At 37.1% G+C, this 11,333-nt stretch overlaps 1 long non-coding RNA gene across 8 annotated transcripts in view; it reads left to right on the top strand.

The window, feature by feature from the left end:
• Nucleotides 1-919: 919 nt before the first annotated feature.
• The window catches only part of LOC130812710 (uncharacterized), a 28,117-nt gene continuing 17,703 nt past the window's right edge, over nt 920-11,333 (top strand). For 4 of the 8 annotated variants that reach the window (XR_009042107.1, XR_009042101.1, XR_009042103.1 and 1 more), the window contains exons 1-2: nt 920-1,422; nt 2,052-2,137. This is a non-coding gene — a long non-coding RNA (uncharacterized LOC130812710). The remainder of the gene's footprint in view (nt 1,423-2,051; nt 2,138-11,333) is intronic. The other 4 variants (XR_009042104.1, XR_009042108.1, XR_009042105.1 and 1 more) reach the window with 2 other exon arrangements.

Raw genomic sequence — 11,333 nt, 5'->3', positions numbered from 1 at the left:
GTCGATTTTTAATGATAATCTATGCTTAAAAGTTAAGACAACTCCAAGAGAATAGGTAGTTGAGTATGGTTAGGAAGCTTTTGTTGCTCGAGATAGCACATTAGTACTTATGATATGTTCTTCCCCATAACAAAATATCCATGACCTTAGGTTAATATTTAGTAAACACTACTTTGGTGAGAAAGCCTAGCCTATGCCTCTTAGTTTATTGATCATTTTATCCTTGCTTTTAGTTCATTGTATCCTTATTTACTTTTATGATTTTTTTCATTAAGTATTTTTTTTAGTTGCTTGTTTTGATTATTTCTATCTCCAAACATCATATTATATGTTTTCGAACACACTAATCGATCGAGAAACTATTAACTTAACCCCCACTCCTTGTGGATTCGACCAGTACTTGCCGACGTACAACGCTACGCCGTGCACTTGCGGTATTACTATTGAAGGACATAAAGCTCCCATCACTAAGCCACGACCAAAACACCCGTCATGCAACTAAAGCAGCAATAAGGGATCCCGAGACGCAACCTTTTCACAACAACCCTAAGAGCTCAAAGCCAACCTAGAGGCCAAACCCAATAGAAGAAGCCTTACTAATCCACGACCTAAATATCCATCTTGCTGCTGACATAGCAATCAAGGATCACGAGACACAACATTTCTGACTTCCTCAAGGGCTTTGTAGCATCAGAAAGGGACCATCAACACGAATCGGCCCGCGTACTAAATCACGTCCAAAGCACGGGACGCAACTTTTCCTTAGGCCTCAAGCGTTTGGGTAGTTAGGGGTTTGGGATTCCAAATTCACTAGAGGTTTTTTATTTGACCACAATGTTATAGCAGAATGTTAGTTTATTAATACCTCTTCATCCTTTTGCCTTCGTTTATGCATTCATGTTATCTTAATGGAAAAAAAAGTTGTCAGTATCTCTACTAGTAAGTATTGGCATGGCGCAATCAAATTGACGGGTGACATTTACATGTGGGATGGGATGAAAGCTAAGGACAAGCCACTAGAAGTGACTATGCCATTCACCGGGGCTTCGGTCGCCGGCTCCCCTGTCATCAGATCACCAACTTCCTTGACCTTCCGGCCCCACTGGGAGAATTTCATAACTGTGGAGATGGTCATTAATTACAAACTAAGGTTCGCGGGGGAATCCTAGAGGGGAAAGCGCAAGTTCTTACATTATTTCAAGTAAAATCTTTCCGTAAGCTTCGTCAAGCCCAGCTCTATAAATCCTTTGCTTTCCACTTCAAAAGGCCTTCCAAGCTTACTCTTTTTTTCTATTAGAGTCGCGTAGTGAAATCTTCTTCCGAAGCTTGAGCCGAGCCTCCACCTATTGAAGTAGAAAGATAAATTCCCCGACTCAACGGATTATTATGCCCTAGTCTTGCATTATCAAATGGATAGACCAGGTACTATTTCACTAATTTTATATTTTTTTGCTCCTTTCTTTAAATTTGCTTATGTGTTAAACTATTAATTATTATAATTGCATTCATATTTATGTATATAAATAATCATGACTAGAAACCAATGTGCTTATGATTGGCTGTATGAAGGATCTAATTAATATCTTAATGCAATTAACATGAAAATTTCTTCGTATTTAAATAACCTTAATTGATTTGATCAGCTCTGCTTAAGTAGTATCCTTATTCCTTAGGTAATGAATCATCCGATTAATTGTTGGGTAAATAGCCAATTCCACTCTATTCTCCTTTTGTGCCTTCTAGAGGCTATGAAGAAGAATGGCGTATACACCTCTCATCTTGAGGCGCTTGATGGTGGATTACTTTTTATCCATTAATTTCCACCCTTTAAAGATTGAAAGTAGACTTGAATTGCATGATAACATTTTGGCATGGTTTCTATTTAATTTGATTAATTAAAATAAGATAGATGTGACTAGATTAGCATAGCGATAATTAACAAAATTGGGCTTTTATTTCATCAACAAAGCATAACAATAATTAACGAAACTAGGCATTTTTTTATTTCATCTAAAGCTTTTAATCCTTATTACCTAACAATTTTTCTTAAGGGTCTTGATGTTATTTTCAAATGGAGTTGATTTCCAAGCTTAACAATCCATACATTGCTGAATATAAATATTCTTGGGTGGACAAGGTAAATATAGACATTCCATATGAAGTATATATTTTATGTTGTTTATGTCATGTTGTATTATTTGTTTGCAATGTGATTGATGAAGCAGATTATGATAACATGGAAGGTTGAGAAGTGAGAGATAATGTGTTGCACTATAGAGTTAAGTAAGAATTCTTGGATGATTAGAAAATAGAGATTTGAGTTGTTTTGGGGCTAGAAATGGAAGGGTGATGGATAAGGCCAGTTCGTAGTTACGTAATTGTTGGTATCTAATGGTGGTAGGTTATTTCTCAGTCGCCTAAACTCTAACCAAAAATAAATTCACTTAGTTTATAAATACAACTTAAAGTAGTAGGGTAGTAAGGTTCGTATCCATAGAGAGATGGGATTTAAGAAGGTTTTAGTATGATATGTGCTTTGAAAGATGAAATTGAAAACAATCAATAACACAAAGAAAAAGGGGGGGGTTTTGATTTGTCTTTCTAAAATAAAATAACTTGAACAAGCAATGAACTAAGTGAAATATATAACAATTGTGCTTTCTAAAAATCAATGGAAAGGATATCTTGAGTTAATTTTATTTTTATACTTCTTGTTTCTCATTGACCATTGAATACTTTACTTAAGAAATTCACTTTTGACTACCTATTGTGAAGATGATTATAATTCTATTCTCCTTAAGTGTAGCAAATCATCAAAATCAGTTTGAATGTAAAGTTCTTATCATTTGTTAATTCACTCCAATCAGGGAATGAATTCAATCCAACAATAGCTTTAAGAAAAGAGAACAATAGGTTTGCTAAAACTATTCAAGAAAATAGTTTTCAATCAAAATGAAAAGTTCATTTAGATTCTAATCATTCATAATCTAGATTCACAATTAGAAATAGTTGCTACCATTAATTTAAGTACATAACTAACTGATTCAGCAAATAGATTTAGCATAAATAAATATTGCCATAATAAGAACAATAGTTGATTTCCAATTCAAGCAATATTCATAAGATTATACTAAGAACTTTTCAATAATCAAAAGTATATTAAGTAGAGGAATTCTTACAATAAGTAATTAGAAATTTCCAATCGACTTTCCTAAATAAATGAAAATTTAAGCTTGAAGCTCCGTAACCATGGCAAAATAGAAATGAAGAAGTATTTTAATGAAAAATTACAAGATGATCTCATTCCTAAGCTTTCTTGCCTATTTATAAAGATTTTATGAAGCTTCTTGCCATTGGATTTTCTCATTATTCCTCTTTGCAAGTCGCCTCCAAAACCCCTCTAAACATCCAACTGAAAATGAAAGTCAAAATGGGAAAAATGAAATAGCTGCCCAGCCTACAGACTGAACTCCACACCCCGCGTAAAACTCCGCGTGGCGCTCACGTGCGAGCCGCGTAAAACTTCGTGGGTCGCGCATCTCAGTTTTATCCGATTCTTTGCTTGCTTCTTCTTCTTTGCTTGAAATGATATATTTACATAATGACCTTCTAAGAAAGCTAGGATTATCATCTTAGAGAATTACATCAATAAAACTATTCTATAAAGTAATTTCTCTAATTGTTATATAGTCAAATCTAAATTCTACTTAATAAAACCGAAATTGTAATGGAAAAGTACACAAAATAAGGTATTATCAAATTCCCCCACACTTCAACCTTACTCGCCCTTGAGTAAGTCCCAAAATGATAAATCAAATCCCAAAAGTAATTTCAAAAGAATTTATCAACCAAAAGAATTTTAAGTTTCAAAAAGAAATGACACTCTCATGAAAAACATACAAAGAATCCTTGAAATACTCGTGCCTAGTTGTTGCTTCCTTCTTGCATGAGTAGAGAGCTTCAGTACGTGCTTGAACTGGAGATGTTGGTGTTCTTTCTTCCTCTCTTTTCTTTTATCTCTTGATTCATTTTGCCTAGTCGCCCTTTCGGGTTTTCACATAGCCGCTGTTTTTACCTCATTTTCTCTCTATTCTTTTGTCTCACCACTCACTTACATAGCCTCTTGTTTTTGCCTAAGTACCTTTGAAATGTTTGCCAAAATCATTACGATGTTAAGAACGATGCAAACAACAATGAACAAAACAATGTTTGATAATGTAAACTAAGCAAAATAGACACAAAAATTTAAGGAGGTTCACCCAATGATGGCTAGCTACGTCCTCCGTGGTGTGTAGTTTCTGTTTATATTATATCAAAGAAGTGCAAACAACACTTACAAATGAAGTATTACAATTGTGTAAGAGATAAAAACATAAGGCTATGTGTTTGGCTTAGGGGTTGTGTTTGATGATGTTTTTGAGTGAGTATGAGAGCTCTATATATAGTACTAGATACATGAATGTCAATAGCTCACTTGAATACAAAGTTAATATAGAGTAATGAATAATATGAAATAACTCCAAGAACTTGGAAGGTCAAAAATCAGCATCCCATGCATATTAGAGAAACCGCTCGACTGGAACAGAGAGCTCGCTCGGTCGAGCGAGCAGCAGATACCTTCTGGATGCACTCTGTCTGACCGCTCGACCAACCAATAAGGCTCGCTCGGTCGAGCGGGTAGGTCGAGCGGCCATTCTGTTTCCTCTGCCAGAATTCTGATCGAGCAATCATAAACCAAGTCCTTTCTACTTCTTCATTAACCTTCATTAACACCAATAATTCCCATGAATACTCTTCCACATAATTACACCCTTTGGATTCCACAACTCACGAGTCACACACATGAATACACAATTCAATTGTGCACTCAAGTCACACATGATACCATTCATAATAATCTCCACCTTGACTTGAGTTAACCCAAGTCAAAAAATTCAACAATCCACTTCATAAACAAAAGAATATAAACAAAAATATCATACACACCTCAAATGCCCCAAAAAGGCATCAATTCAAGCAAGGAGCTAAACCAACCAAGTCAACACATAATTCAAACTTGGTTGTAGGTAATGACTTTGTCATCATGTCGGCCGGATTTTCTGTGGTGTCAATCTTCTTCAATAACACCCTTTTGTGCTCAACTTCTTCCCAGATGAAATTATACTTAATATCAATGTGTTTTGACCTTCTATGAAATGTATTTTCATTCCTAGCCAAGTGAATTGCACTTTGACTATCACAATGCTTACTTACCTCACACACCTTATTGCACATTTCACCAACAAGACCATTTAGCCATTTTACCTCCTTGAATGACTCAGCAACGGCTATATACTCCGCTTCAGTTGTTGAGAGAGCAACCACATCTTGCAATGATGATTGCCAACTTATCGCCGAACCACCCAAAGTAAACACGAACCCACTTGTGGACTTTCTATTATCCAGATCACCACCATAGTCAGAGTCACAAAACTCGGTTAGCTCGCTTGAATCTTTCCCATACATAAGACAAACATTAGAAGTATCTTTCAAATACCTCAATAACCATTTTAGTGCCTCCCAATGTCCCCTCCCCGGATTTGACATATATCTACTCACCAAACTCACCGCATGAGTTATGTCGGGTCTCGAACATACCATGGCATACATTACATTACCAACGGCACTAGTGTATGGGATTCTTACCATTTGCTCTTCTTCCGTATTTGTTTATGGACACAATTTCTTGGATAATTTGAAATGAGAGGCAAGAGGAGTAGACACACCTTTAGCATCATCCATAGAGAAACATTGCACAACTTTCTCAATGTACTTCCTTTGGCTAAGGTATAAGATGCCCTTAGTCCGGTCTCTCAAAATTTTCATCCCAAGAATCTTCTTGGCTTCACCAAGATCCTTCATATCAAATTCACTTGAAAGCAACTCTTTCAAGTTCTCCACCTTAAACAAAGAAGTACAAGCTACTAGCATATCATCAACATATAAGAGCAAATACAATAAAGAACCATCTTAAAATTTTGGGTTTTCACATAGCCGCTCTTTTTACCTCATTTTCTCTCTATTCTTTTGTCTCACCACTCACTTACATAGCCTCTTGTTTTTGCCTAAGTACCTTTGAAATGTTCGCCAAAATCGTTACGATGTTAAGAACGATGCAAACAACAATGAACAAAACAATGTTTGATAATGTAAACTAAGCAAAAGAGACACAAAAATTTAAGGAGGTTCACCCAATGATGGCTACGTCCTCCGTGGTGTGTAGTTTCTGTTTATATTATATCAAAGAAGTGTAAACAACACTTACAAATGAAGTATTACAATTGTGTGAGAGATAAAAATATAAGGCTATGTGTTTGGCTTAGGGGTTGTGTTTGATGATGTGTTTGAATGAGTATGAGAGCTCTATATATAGTACTAGGTACATGAATGTCAATAGCTCACTTGAATACAGAGATAATATAGAGTAATGAATAATATGAAATAACTCCTAGAACTTTAAAGGTCGAAAATCAGCATCCCATGCACATCGGAGAAACCGCTCGACTGGAATAGAGAGCTCGCTCGGTCGAGCGGCTCGTTCGAGCGAGCAGCAGATACCTTCTGGATGCATTCTGTCTGACCGCTCGAACAACCAATAAGGCTCGCTCGGTCGAGCGGGTAGGTCGAGCGACCATTCTGTTTCCTCTGCCAGAATTCTGATCGAGCAATCATAAACCATTTCCTTTCTACTTCTTCATTAACCTTCATTAACACCAATAATTCCCATGAATACTCTTCCACATAATTACACCCTTTGGATTCCACAACTCAAGAGTTGAATACATACTTCAATTGTGCACTCAAGTCACACATGATACCATTCATAACAACCTTTATGGGTTTTAACTTAGCGAGGCCCCGCTAACTTTTGCCTAGGTGCCCACCCTTGTTGGTTTTCATTTAACGGGGATTTCATTATTTCTTTCTTTCTTTTTTTTAAATTACAAGAAAATATAACATAAAAGGATTAAATAACAACGATTGAAAAGAAAAATTACTAGAAAGCTTGAATATGTACAATTCCTCCCCCACAGTAATTTGAAGTATTGTCCTCAATGATTCCTACTATGTACCCTCCTTAAGGCACGTTGCTCCCTTCGCCTTTCAAGATTCGCTTGGACGGAGGGTGTTGGGTCTGTGTATGATGGATGTTGAGACACAAAGAAGTTCTTCATGGCGGAAACCATGTTGGTCATCGAATACATTGTGTCCTCCAAATAATCACCTTGTTGTTGTAGCTCATTGAGTTGAGCCTCAAATGCAAGTTGTGCATTAGAAGCCATCCTTTCTTCCATACTTGCATAGAAATCTTGGGGCTGCTATGGAATTAGAGGTTCGGGAGCTACGATTCTCCCATATTCCTCTCCAACACCGGCTCTATAGTGCTCATCCAACGGCAGGTAAAGTTGGGCAGGGGTTGTATGCTCTGTAATCATTGTGGTTCTTGAGGGAGTACCATGTATTTGATATTATTTTCCCCAAAAATCCAAACATATGAATCTCCTACAGGTGGACTCCACAACATGAATGCCCTCTTTAATGCATCGAGGTTATAAAGGTAGGAAGGGAAATGATCATAGTCATTTGGGGTTCCTAACGGTTTTTAAATTCTATTTCCATCTTCAACTATAGGGACCTTAATGCCTAGATATGACGCTAACACGGTGACCATCCCTCCCATGCTGATTTTTCCTTTGTCCTTCTTGCCCAACTTCATGCAATTTGAAACCCAAATATTTACCCAATCTGGATATCCTACCCCTTACGGTGTCATTGCCCACAAACATTTTAAGTCAAACTTAGGTATGTTTGTGGGTTCCCCATGACAAAAGATTGTTGCACTAAGAAACCCGTTGATGAATCTCAATATTGGATGAGGTATATGACTGTTTTTGCATTTGCTGTTCCATCTTTGACCATGAGTTATGTGACCCCAAAATATGCCCTCATTGTATCATTCACAAGTATTAAAGCTAGGGTCATACTTATAATCCCACCCAAAAGCTTCTTTCACTTCCTCAAAATACATGGTATATTCGTCATCATTTAAGTGAAGAGTGATGAAAGGACCTTCCTCATCTTCTCCCTTTTCGAAAGTTGAGAGAATGTGAAAAGGGGTTAAACAAAAATCCCTAAATTTTCTAGGGTTTAAGAAAAAACATGAAAAGGGGTTAAATTTTTGATTTTTTGTGGACCTTTTGTTGTTGGATTGTAGTTTTACTTCTTGGAATGATGATTTTTAGGTAGGAATGAAGTAATGTGAGGAGGATTTAAGTGAGGAAGAAGGGCTTGAGAGACAAGGAATAGTTGGGTTTGAAAAGGGAAATGAAAGATTGAGGAAGATGATGGAATTTTTCGGGTATGTATGGGTGGGCGGCAGGTACTCCACGGGCCGCGTAGTTCTACCGTGGCGCGGATCTTGGTCAAGAGGTTCTTCGCGTGCCGCGGAGATTTGGGCGAGGCGCGGAGTTGGGTCTGTCTGCCTTTAAATTTATTCTTCACTTTTTTTTAATTTTTTTTAGTAATAACATACCCTATATTTGAAAGGTGTCCTAGCTAGCTCCAATGCATTGGTTACCTGTAAAAAAATAAAATAAAATAAAATGTGTAATGTAAAGAAAATCAAACTAAACACAATAATGAAAATTAACACAAACATAAACTCGGGATGCCTCCTGAGAAGCTCTATATATTTAACGTCGTTGGCACGACTTAGTGCTTCCGATGCCTCAGTACACAAGATCGTCTAAGCTTTGTTCTTCCACTTCTTTTAGCTGAAAACCTTCATAGTATGGGTTCAATCGTTGCCCATTTACCTTGAAGATTTTAGAAGTTTCTTCACTTTGAATTACCACAGCTCCATGTGGAAACACTTTGACAACTATATATGGTCCTATCCAACGGGATCTCAGCTTTCCTAGAAATAAACGAAGGCGGGATTGGAATAGAAGAACCTTTTGAACGACTTCAAAGGTCTTCCTGCTTATCATCTTATCATGCCAAGCCTTAGTCTTTGCCTTATAGATTTCAGCATTCTCATAAGCCTCATTTCTAATTTCTTCCAACTCTTGTAGCTATAATTTTCTACACAAACCGGACTCCTCTAAGCTCATGTTGACACACTTTACGGCCCAATACGCATTATGTTCTAACTCAACAAGCAAGTGACAGGATTTCCCGAAAACAAGATGGTATGCTGACATTCCTTTCGGTGTTTTGTAGGCTAATCTGTATACCCATAGTGTATCATCCAACCTTAAACTCAAATCTTTTCTATTTGGATTGATCGTCTTTTCCAAGATGGACTTGATTTCTCTATTTGATACTTCTGCTTGCCCTTTTGTTTGTGGATGGTAAGCGGTGGATATCTTGTGTGTCACATGATATTTCTTTAATAAAGCCCCAATGGTTTGGTTGCAAAAATGAGTTCCCTAGAAAAGATGTTAGCTTTGATAAAATCTGCAACAATTCTAGAATCATCAGTTCGAGTGGCCCTTGGTTTCACCCATTTCGAGACATAATCAACAGCTACTAATATATAAATAAAACCAAAAGAGTTGGAAATGGTCCCACAAAATCAATGCCCCAAACCTCAAAGATTTCACAATATAAAAGAGGTTGTTGTGGCATCCCATTCCTTTGAGAAATATTCCCTACTCTTTGACACTTATCACATGACTTACAAAAGTAGTAAGCGTCTCTATTCAAACTAGGCCAATAAAATCCACAGTCTGCAATTTTCCTTGCTGTTCTCCTAGGTTCGAAATGGCCTCCACAAGCATATGAATGACAAAATTTTAAAATTGAAATTACCTCACCATCAGGGACACATCTTCGTATGATTTAATCCGCACACTATTTCCATAGGTATGGATCGTCCCAAATGTAGTGTTTGGCTTCACTTCTTAGCTTGTCTTTTTGAGATTTTGTGAAATATGTGGGAAACCTGCCAAAAACAAGAAAATTTACATCATTAGCATACCATGGATGGTAAGCGTTGACTGCGAACAGTTGCTCATCTAGAAATTCTTCACGAATGTTATACTTCAATGAGACATCTTTGTTTGAATTCATGCTTTCATGTGGTTTAATCCTGCTCAAATGATCTGCTCCCACGTTTTCTGTGCCTTTTTTGTCTTTTACCTCCAAATCAAACTCACTTAAAAAAAGAATGCATCTTATTAATCTTGGCTTTGCCTCTTTGTTTGTCATCAAGTGACGTAGGGCTGCATGATCAGTATATACAATAACCTTTGTACCAAGCAAATAAGATCTAAATTTTTCTAACGAAAGTACTACCGCCAACAACTCTTTTTTAGTGGTTGAATAGTTGTGTTGAGCCTCATTCAAGGTCATTGACGCATAGTATATAGCATGTGGAATCCTTCCTATTCTTTGTCCTAGCACAGCCTCAGTAGCTTAGTTACCTGCGTCACATATGATCTCAAATGGAAGTGACCGAATTGGGGGTTGAATGATTGGAGCTGAGATGAGTTTATTCTTTAGCGTATCAAACACCTTCTTACAACTTTCGTCAAAAATGAACTCTACATCCTTTTGCAACAACCTGCATAATGGAACTGCCATCTTGGAGAAGCCTTCAATAAACCTACGATAGAAACCTGCATGACCAAGAAAAGATCTTATTTCTCAAACATTAGTGGGATAGGGTAAAGATTGTATGATGTCAATGTTTGCCTTATCTACCTCGATACCCTTTGCAGACACTGCATGACCTAGCACAATTCCTTGTTCAACCATAAATGGCATTTTTTTGAGTTTAGCACGAGATTAATGTCTATACATCTCTTAAGTACTAACGCAAGATGATTCAAACATTCATCAAATGTGTCTCCATGGATTGTGAAGTCATCCATGAAAACTTCCACAAAGTTTTCTATAAATTCATAAAATATACTCACCATACACCTTTGGAATGTAGCAGGTGCACTACAAAGTCAAAAAGGCATGCGCCTACAAGCCAATGTGCCGAAAGGGCATGTGAATGTTGTGTTTTCTTGATCTTCTGGAGTAGAAGGTACCTGCAAATAACCTGAATATCCATCAAAGAAACCTTTCTAGCATTTGATCAATAAAAGGCAATGGAAAGTGGTCTTTTCTAGTCACCGCATTTAGCCTACGGTAATCAATGCATACACGCCATCCATTTTGGATGCGTGTTGGAACCAACTCACCATTTTGGTTCTTCACTACAGTAATACCAGTTTTCTTTGGCACAACTTGAGTAGGACTCACTCATTCACTATCAGAAATTGGATAAATAATACCTGCTT

This window comes from Amaranthus tricolor, chromosome 5 (genome assembly GCF_026212465.1).
Source record: "Amaranthus tricolor cultivar Red isolate AtriRed21 chromosome 5, ASM2621246v1, whole genome shotgun sequence".
Lineage (NCBI taxonomy): Eukaryota > Viridiplantae > Streptophyta > Magnoliopsida > Caryophyllales > Amaranthaceae > Amaranthus > Amaranthus tricolor.
Note: the sequence above shows the minus strand (reverse complement) of the source record. Positions and strands in the feature narration are given on the sequence as shown.